This window comes from Colobus angolensis, unplaced genomic scaffold (assembly GCF_000951035.1).
Source record: "Colobus angolensis palliatus isolate OR3802 unplaced genomic scaffold, Cang.pa_1.0 Scaffold411, whole genome shotgun sequence".
NCBI lineage: Eukaryota > Metazoa > Chordata > Mammalia > Primates > Cercopithecidae > Colobus > Colobus angolensis.
In genome coordinates, this window is record NW_012117500.1 from 183,980 (window position 1) to 193,891 (window position 9,912).

A 9,912-nucleotide genomic window follows, 5' to 3' on the forward strand; every position below is an offset into this window, starting at 1 on the left:
TGTTGGCTATTGTCTTTACTTTGTATTCTGGTTATTAGGAGAACCACATGTCTGTCTCAGCTTGAGATGGGATAGGAGAGGAAGGTAAATAAGTGATGTCTGTTTCTGGCCTCCTAATATTCCTAGACTTTGGTAGGGGAGAGAAAACAGGAAACGCTGCGAAAAAAATAAAACAGTGTTTGTTTCACAACAGCGTTTGCTGGTTAAGAAATAATTGAAATTAAAGCTCTCTAAGAAAAGGCTGATCCATTTATTCTCCCTTGATTTTAGAAATCTTGCTGTGTGATGTGTAATGATTTTCATGATAATACCGAACTCTCCAGGGCTTTGTTTTTCTTTTCTTTCTCTCCTTTCCTTTTTTTTTTTTTTTTTTTTTGAGATGGGGTCTGGCTCTGTTGCCCAGGCTGGAGTGCAGTGGCCCAATCTCAGCTCACTGCAAGCTCTGGCTCGGGTTCACGCCATTCTCCTCCCTCAGCCTCCCAAGTAGCCTGGGACTACAGGCGTCCGCCACCACCTGGCTAATTTTTTGTATTTTTTTAGTAGAGACGGGGTTTCACTATGTTAACCAGGATGGTCTCTTGATCTCCTGACCTCATGATCTGCCCGCCTTGGCCTCCCAAAGTGCTGGGATGACAGGCATGAACCACTGCGCCCGGCCTCTTTCTTTGTTTTTAGTGACTATAACTTTATTATGAATTATTTTCCTTAATAGAAAATTACAGGTCTTGGTTTGTTTCTCATTTGGCATGTGTGGAACACTTTCCTTTTGTGTTTTCTGCACTGAAAAACTTCTGATAACCTCACCATGTGTTTGATACCCTTTGGAATAAGATGGGGATAGACACTTATGTTTTTGGAAATTTCATTTGAAAATTTAGTTTACATTTATTTTAGGGGAAATTATTTTTTGTCAATTTATAATTCCTAGCTACAGACCATTGAGATTCTGTAGGAGAGAGGAAAAGAGTGACTCTCTTTGATCTGGCCAATAAAGGCATATCTGATCTCTTAAGTATCAGTTCTTTTCATGGTGGACCCAGACGTTCCTATCTCTATGCTTTTAGTGAAAACATTTCTGTTGTTTAGTAGACCTTCCTTTCTGCTTCTCTGCTTTTCTTTCAAAGCCCAATTCAAGTTCTGCCTTTACTTCAAATTGTACTCAGCCCTCTGCTTTCAGTCTACAAGATCATTCTCATTCCTCCACTTAGATTGTGTGTGTGTGTGTGTGTGTGTGGTGGGTGTGTGTGTAAATAGCCTTTTCTTATTCTAGACCATTGGGCTGAAGTCTTTTTATAAATTTTGAGAAGTGATTTTATCTTCTTGATGAGCTGATCCTGAATATCTACTTACATGCAGATTTGTTACTTTTATGCTGTAGTTAAGACATGCTGTTTTACTTTTGAACTGTGTAATTTATGTTATGCATTTTGTTTTTAAAAAGGCCTTAGAAAAAGATGTTTTCATAGTTTTGAGCCTTGCTATATAAGCTATAAGCTTGGAGCAAGATCTCTTGTGGGATTTTATTTTTTATCATGTTACAGAGGGACTTGAGATGATAGTGTATGTGTCTTTTAGAGGCAGTGTCATTCTTGCTTCTTAATCTCTGCAGCTTTCAGGGAAGTTCGGGAATATTCTGGGATGGCTAAAACATTAGTTTAAGACTTTAATTTCACTGAGTAGTGGAAAGATGGGAAGCACAATTGGTATTCTGGTGAACATGAGAAGTTCAGTGGAGTCATATCTCACTGCTTAATATTTATTTTTTTAGAGATAGAGTCTGGCTCTGGCTCTGGCTGGAGTGCAGTGGTGCGATCTTGGCTCACTGCACCTCCGCTTCCTGGGTTCAAGTAATTCTCATGCCTCAGCCTCCTGAGTAATAGGCACTAGCATGCGCCACCATGCCCGCGTGATTTTTCTGTTAGCAGAGATGGTTTGGCCATGATGGCCAGGCTGGTCTCAAACTCCTCACCTCAAGTGATCCTCCTGCCTCGGCCTCCCAAAGTGCTGGGATTACAGACAGCCACCAAGCCAGGCTGACTGCTTAATATGTAGAATGTGTGTATAGAATGCTTTTTCTACTCAGCATCGGTCTTCCTGCCCCTGTCACCTTGTTTTGTTTTATTGGTAACATTAATCTTGATGGTTTTAATGTCCATCAGTGATAGACTGGATTAAGAAAATGTGGCACATATACACCATGGAATACTATGCAACCATAAAAAAGGATGAGTTCATGTCCTTTGTAGGGACATGGATGAAGCTGGAAACCATCATTCTCAGCAAACTATTGCAAGGACAAAAAATCAAACACCACATGTTCTCACTCATAGGTGGGAATTGAATAATGAGTACACTAGGACACAGGAAGGGGAACATCACACACCAGGGCCTGTCGTGGGGTGGGAGGAGGGGGGGAGGGATAGCATTAGGAGATACACCTAATGTAAATGAGTTAATGGGTGCAGCACACCAACATGGCACATGTATACATATGTAACCTGCACGTTGTGCATATGTACCCTAGAACTTACATATAAAAAAAAAATCTTGATGGTTTTATGTTCTCTGAAGTTTAATTAGTTCTGCTATACTCACTGGAGTTTGGCTTTCATCTCGCCTTTCTACATTCCCAAAATAGGGCCGTCTTCATTTTAAAAAATGCTTTCAATTACGGAAGCCTAAGTATTGTTACCCCAATGGGCCTACTTACTATCCAAACCCAAAAAAGTTAGGGTTCACTGTATTCATTTAAAATCCAGTTTGGGAAGATGTAATCACCAGTGTTGACACACTCATGAGCGTTTAGTGATACTAAGATGAGGTTGAATAGGGCCCAGTACTCAAAGAAATCGTCAAAGGAGCATCATCGTGATTAAGACCAGACTCAAGTAGGTTTTACTGTGACTCCCATCACTTACTAGCTCTGCCATACTGGACTACTTAGGAAACTTCTTGTGCCTCCGTTTTATAAGTGAAATAAGGAAAGAATTTGAAATCGTGCCCAGCACAAAATTAAGCACTCAATAAATTGACATTTTTCATGTATTTAAAGTTACAGAGTGTCAGGTATATTTTTAAAGCGTTATCTAATGCAGTTCAGAAATTTTAAAGACGCTTCAGACTTTCACAAAAGGTGGAGTGACTTGCCCAAGGCCACAAAACGAACTGGCAATAGTTGTACCATACAGGTTTCTTGAATCCCAGGTCACTCTTAATTTTGTGAAAAATATGGTGCTATGGCACCATATTCTCATTGCCTGTGGCTTGAATAACTGAAGACGTTTTCACTCCATATGAAAGATATTTAGCATGCTGCATTGATTCCTTGTCAGATTAAATCTTTGCTTTTAAAGAGAAATGATTTTTAGCTCATAGCGGTTCTTGAAAGTAAACACTCCAAGATGAAGCTGCCCTTTCCCATCAAAGGTTAGACACCCTAAATCCAGAAAAATCTTCAACGTTTAGGAGACCTGTTCACAGGTAGCTCTAGGTTCCAGTGAAGTGGCTGCAGCACAGCCTTCAGCATCACTTGCCTCCTCTTCTGCTTGCAAGCTTGGTGGTGGACCTAGCGCGTCTCTGGTTGCTACGGCGATTCACTGGCGGGCGTCGTCCGTCGCTCTGGCGCTCTGCACTGCGCAGCATGGCTGCTCCCGATTGGCTGAGGGGCCCCAGGAGGCGGAGGAAGAATTGTCGGCATTGGCCTGGCCAGCGCCGGTTGGTGGCCTGGAGGAGGATTTGATTGGAAAACCAACGGTGCCGCTGGCCGCCGCGTACTCGAGGTTGAGGGGACCGCGAGTAGGCTGGGGGGAGGACGGGACGGGCTAAGACTGGACGGGACCCCTGGTCTGCAGCAGCAGGTGACAGCAGCAGGAACAATGAGAAGGAGATTGGCCTGAAGGAGGGACTGTCCCTCCGGCGCGGTGAGTAGGCGGGAGCCGCTGCTCGGCTGTGCCGGCGCGCAGCTCGAGTCAGGGTCTCCGGGGAGACGTCCTCAGGTCCCTGTGGAGCGGCCCCGAAGCCTCGGGAGCCAGCTTCACTAGACAAGAGGCAGGGGTAGAGAATGCGGCTGTGGTGGGTAAGTGAGTCACTACGTGAGGCGGTCTTTTCGAAGCAGGTGGGTTTGTGCTGGACGGATGGATGGTGGCAGAGCACCATCAACGATGCTTCTTGGCGCTTCCATTTTGATAACGGAATTATTCTGGTTAAATGGAGCCTGAATGTGTCTCGTCCAATCTGCTCCGAGGCCTCTGGAGGTTCATTCTTCATCTCTATGAGCGTCGCTTTTCTGCCTTCTCCTTACAGGATGCTGCTTTGACTTTGCCCCTTTGCTTTTCTGCTCCACTTCGGTGAGCCCTTCCACTTCCTCGCCTCAGGCACCATGTGTCTGATGATGGTTAGAAAGCCTCCACCTGGAACCTAGCCTGCTCCACTAAGCGTCAGACGCCAAAATCCAGCTGCCAAGTTAATGCCACACAGGTGCAACCCTGAACGCCATCTTCCCCACGCCTGCTACTGCTCTTGGATTCCACCATCCATTCAGTTTTCGAAAACTACACTCTAGACAACATCAATGACACTTACTGCTGCTTCCTCTGCATCTCTATCAATTATCAAGACTATCCCTTCTTAATAGATGTTGAATCAATTCCCATATTACCATCTCTGTTCTTACTGTCTCAATTTCCACCATCCCTTGGTTAAATTCAACATCCATCTGGCTTCTTTGATTCTAGTCTGCCCCTATCTGTCCAATTCACTTTTTTCCCACCATTGTTAAACTGATTTTTTTTTTCTTTGAGAAGGAGTCTTGCTCTGTTGCCAGGCTGGAGTGCGGTGGAGCGATCTCAGCTCACTGCAACCTCCGCCTTCCGGGTTCAACCAATTCTCATGCCTCAGCCTCCAGAGTAGCTGGGATTACAGGCGCAAGCCCCTTCGCCTGGCTAATTTTTGTATTTGTAGTAGAGAAGGGGTTTCACCATGTTGGCCAGGCTGGTCTCTAACTCCTGATCTCAGGTGATCTGCCCGCCTCAGCCTCCCAAAGTGCTGGAATTACAGGCGTGAGCCATCGCGCCCGGCTAAACTGATCTTTTTACAACGCACATAAGGGCATTTCTCTTCCCTACCTAAAGACCTGCAATGATTCCCCATTACCCTAATCCAATCTTTAGTTAGGCCTTCTATCAGCAGTTCCATCTTGATTGTTCCCAGAATATGTCACATTCTCTCCTGTGTGTAGTTATCTCACCTGTCGCTCACACTGCCTGGAATGGACTCTCCTTTTTGCACCCCCACACTCCTGCTCTCACTCCCCAATACTTTTCTGTATGTTGCTTGATTACTGTTTCTTTCTCTAGACTGCGTCTGTGATGGCAGAGGCCATCTTTGTCTCAGTCACTATTGTTATATATATCCAGCATTTAGCCCAGTACAAGACATCATAACAGGTGTTCAACAAATACTTGTTAACTGGTTGAATCTCTAAAATGAGAAGTTACTGTTTGCCATGGTATCTTTATTTCTTCCAGAAAAGTCAGAAATGGCCAATGAAGCTTTTGGTTATAAAAGGTAAATGTTGAATTTACAGGTTTTACTTTAATTTCAAGACCGTCAGTAATTGGAAACTACTTCAATTCACAGTTTATGGTTCAAGCCATAATCATTATCACGGTAGCTGTTATTATATGACATAAGCTTAAAATGGTGAAGAGAGAGAGAGACAGTACAGCACGGTTTGCAAGAGCTAAGCTTTGGAGTCATGCATACATAGGTTTGAATCCTAGCTCTAACATTTTAGTCGTGTAACACATAACAAATTACTTAGCCTCTAGTCAGAATCTTTATCTGCACAATGGGCATATAATAGCACCTAGCTCATAGGATTGTTTTAAAGATTATATGTACATAATTCATACCAAAGGCATAGTGCTTTATATATAGTAAGCTTTCACACTTAAAGATGAACACACTGGGCCAGGCACGGTGGCTCATGCCTGTAATTCCACCACTTTGGGAGGACGAGGTGGGTGGATCACCTGAGGTTAGGAGTTCAAGATCAGCCTGGCCAACATGGTGAAACCCCGTCTCTACAAAAAATACAAAATTAGCTGGGCATGGTGGCGCAAGCCTATAATCCCCACTACTTGGGAGGCTGAAGCAGGAGAATCCCTTGAACCGGGAGACAGAGGTTGCAGTGAGCCAAAATCATGCCACACTGCTCTACAGCCTGGGCAACAAGAGTGAAACTCTGTTTCAAAAAAAAAAGAAACACCGAAGGCTAGAGTTGTGAAATTGGCATGGTCAGTTCACAAAAGGTAAAAAATCAATCTTTTGATTCAGTCAAGTGCAATTTCTAGGACACCATCCTGTTGTTATAGTACTTGATCACAAACTTTTGTGTTTGGCAACAGCCTGATACAGCTCAGAGTCTCAATCATTCAGGGAGTATTTATTGACCATCTAATGGGTTTGGGGCTCCATGCCCAGTGAGGGTGAGCCAAAAGACAGTGCAGCCAATAAAGTCTTCAGGAGGTGGAAGAAGGGCCTGGAATGTTACTCTGCCTGTCAGAGCCAGTCAAGCTTTGAGGCTGAAGTCAAAGTGAACTGGGTTGAGCACTTGGATAGGCAGAGAGAAGCTGGAAGTTCATCCAGACAGTCAACAAATATTTGTTGAACACCTGGGCCTTCAGCAGTGAACAAAACAAAGGCACTATTCTCTTAGGACAGTTCTCAGGGCACAGTAGAGCAGAGTTCATAGAACCCAGATTCTCGAGTCAAACTGCTTGGGTTCTAATCCTAGCTCCCCAAATTCTAGATATGGGATTGGCAAGTTACTTAATCTTTCGGCACCTCAGTTTCCTCATCTGTAAAATGAGGTGGTTGTGAACATTACATGAATTAATATGGAAAAATTTCTTAGAACAATGGTCGTTATGCAGGAACTGCCATGTAAATGTTATTTATTTGTATTATATTCTATTTGGAACACAATACGAGGAGAGAAATAAGTAAAGCAGGATGAGGGAATAGAAATAATCAGCTTGTGGATAGTGTGTATGACTTGGATTTGGGAATAAGTCTTACATTTTGAAAGATTTCATCTTCTAGATGAAAGTGAACTTTAAACAAACTCATGTATATGCCTGATATGTATCATGATTTAAGAAACAGGATTGGCCAGGCACGATGGCTCACACCTGTAATCCCAGCACTTTGGGAGGTCGAGGTGGGAGGATCACTTGAGGTCAGGAGATCAAGACCAGCCTGGCCAACATGTTGAAACCCTGTCTCTACTAAAAATACAAAAATTAGCTGGGTGTGGTGACATGTGCTGGTAATCCCAACTACTCTGGAGGCTGAGGCAGGAGAATCACTTGAACCCGGGAGGCGGAGGTTGCAGTGAGCCGAGATGGCACCATTGCACTCCAGCCTGGGCACAGAGCGAGACTCCATCTCAAAACAAAAACAAAAACAAACAAACAAACAAAACAGAAACAATAAAACAGGAATATGCGCACTGGATAAAATATATAGTTTTTCATTTGGTAAAATAATTCCTTATACTTATCTATAGGTCAGACTCCCCTCATCTCAGCTAAAATCTGCCATGGTCATAATGAAAGTCGTGGGCTTAAGTCCATAGAGTTGGCATCAATTCAAAGCTTATTAAATCTTATATTAGAAATAGTTATGATAGACACAGATTCTAGCTTCAAAGCAGTTAGCAGAATCACAGTGACAAAATGATAACTGACTGGCTCATGTCTACAAAAGATACCTAAGCACTCCTATAAAAATTAAAGTAAAAACTACAAGCAGGACAGATAAAGCACAGCAGCCATAACACTGACCTTGGGCCACCAGGAAAAAGTTGCACAGTATTTAGTATATTTAGTAAAAGACAGGCAATTGTTAATATGAAAAGTATGAATAAAATAATATTTGTTTATTAAAGAAATAAGTATTTATCTAGAAAATTCACTTAGGTGAATAGAGAGCTGGATAAATGCCACCAATAAATGAGAGTTAGTACTGCATTAGATTAACAGGAAGGGTTCTGCCCGGCTTCAAATCTCTGCTCTGCCACTTACCAGCTGTGGAACCTTGGCAAATGGATGAACCTCACTGGGCCTCATTTCCTTCATGTGTAAATTAGGGACTGTAAGGGTAGCTACCTTATAGATTCATTAGGAGTATTACATTAGGTAATGTATAGAAAGTACTTAGAACAGTGCTAGCACCACCATGTAAATGTTTGCTCTTATTATGACTGTTGTTATTACTAGGTATGAGATCTTGGCCAAGTTACTGGACATTTTAGTGCCTCAGTTTCTTCATCTGTAAGTTGGAGATATATTACTACCTCAAAGGGTTGTTTTCAGGATTAAATGAATATACTAATGTGCTTGTAAGAATAACCCTTATTAGGTTTTTAAAAATTAAAATGAAAACCATTTATGACATTGAATTTAAACCCTATTTTTAATTTTATCTCTAGTATTTTTCATTAATGAGTCAAAATCAATGAATATAGACAAATGATTTAAAATAAATACACAGCCAGGTGCTGTGGCTCACATCTGTAATTCCAGCACTTTGGGAGGCTGAGGAGGGTGGATCAACTGAGGTCAGGACTTTGAGACCAGCCTGTCCAACATGGTGAAAGCCCGTCTCTACTAAAAATACAGAAAAAAAAAGAAAAAGAAAAATTAGCCGGACATGGTGGTGGGCACCTGCAATTCCAACCACTTGGGAGGCTGAGGCAGGAGAATTGCTTGAACCTGGGAGGCAGAGGTTGCAGTGAGCCGAGATCGTGCCACTGCACTCCAGCCTGGGTGACAAGAGCAAAACTCCATCGCAAAAAATAAATAAATAAAGTAAATACACAAGCTCTTCAAATGAAGTAATATTATTACCAGCCTGAGCGACACGGTGAGACCCCACTCTCCACACACACACACACAAAAGATGATACTTACAACAGCTATCATAACAGTAACATATTTCTCTAGTTGTTGACAGTTCTAAAGAGATGTCACTCTATTTTATTTAGTCCCGACTACCACCTTGTCATAGGCATGTTGTTATTTCTATTTTTCGGCCAATGAGAAAATAGAGAAGTCCAGTGACATTTGTGAGGTCACTCAGTGGACAAGTGGAAACCAAGCCTCCTCTACCCCTGTTATTCTTTTTGACTATATTCCAGTGGTGTAACCAGGAGAATTCACATTCCCAGACTTGTCAACTTGCATCAGTGGAGATAGTGGCATTCATATAATATACATGTGTACGCTACACTTGACACAATATGAATACTCATCTTTCCTTTAGGAAACATTATTGTCCTGTTCATGTATCCTTGCGGTAGTACGTCTTTAACATCAATGTAATACTTTATATTCTTTTCTTTGTGGCTTCCTTTTATTTATAGAGATATTTTGTCAAATCAACATGCTGCAATCACTGGATACTAGTCAGCTGGGGCAAACTTATTTGCTGTTCTTTTTCATTGTCTTTACTCTCCATATCTACATCGTGATATTCCAGTTATATTTGGAGCTTTGCAGTCACATTTAACTTGGAATTTGTTCATTGATTGATTCATTCAGCAATTATTTATTGAATCCCTCTTTTGTTATAAACCACAAAGTATGTGCTAGATATTGGGAATGAGCCAAAAAGCTGTCCTCCATATGCTTGACTAGTTTACAGTAAACTAATGGAGATGGACATATGTATTTATTGAATTATTACCTGAATCAGCCTCTTTGTGAAAAGCTGCAAGGCAATGCTTGGCGGGGTTGTGACCCTATCTAGGAGGTCAGCCCAAATAGATGCTTCAGGCCGGGCACGGTGGCTCAAGCCTGTAATTCCAGCACTTTGGGAGGCCGAGACGGGCGGATCAAGAGGTCAGGA

At 42.3% G+C, this 9,912-nt stretch overlaps 1 protein-coding gene across 3 annotated transcripts in view; it reads left to right on the forward strand.

The window, feature by feature from the left end:
• The first annotated feature begins 3,684 nt into the window (after positions 1-3,684).
• The window catches only part of NEK10 (NIMA-related kinase 10), a 259,204-nt gene continuing 252,976 nt past the window's right edge, over positions 3,685-9,912 (forward strand). For 2 of the 3 annotated variants that reach the window (XM_011956225.1, XM_011956227.1), the window contains exons 1-2: positions 3,685-3,920; positions 5,526-5,565. The gene's annotated coding sequence lies outside the window, so the exon portion shown is untranslated. The remainder of the gene's footprint in view (positions 3,921-5,525; positions 5,566-9,912) is intronic. The other variant, XM_011956226.1, reaches the window with a different exon arrangement.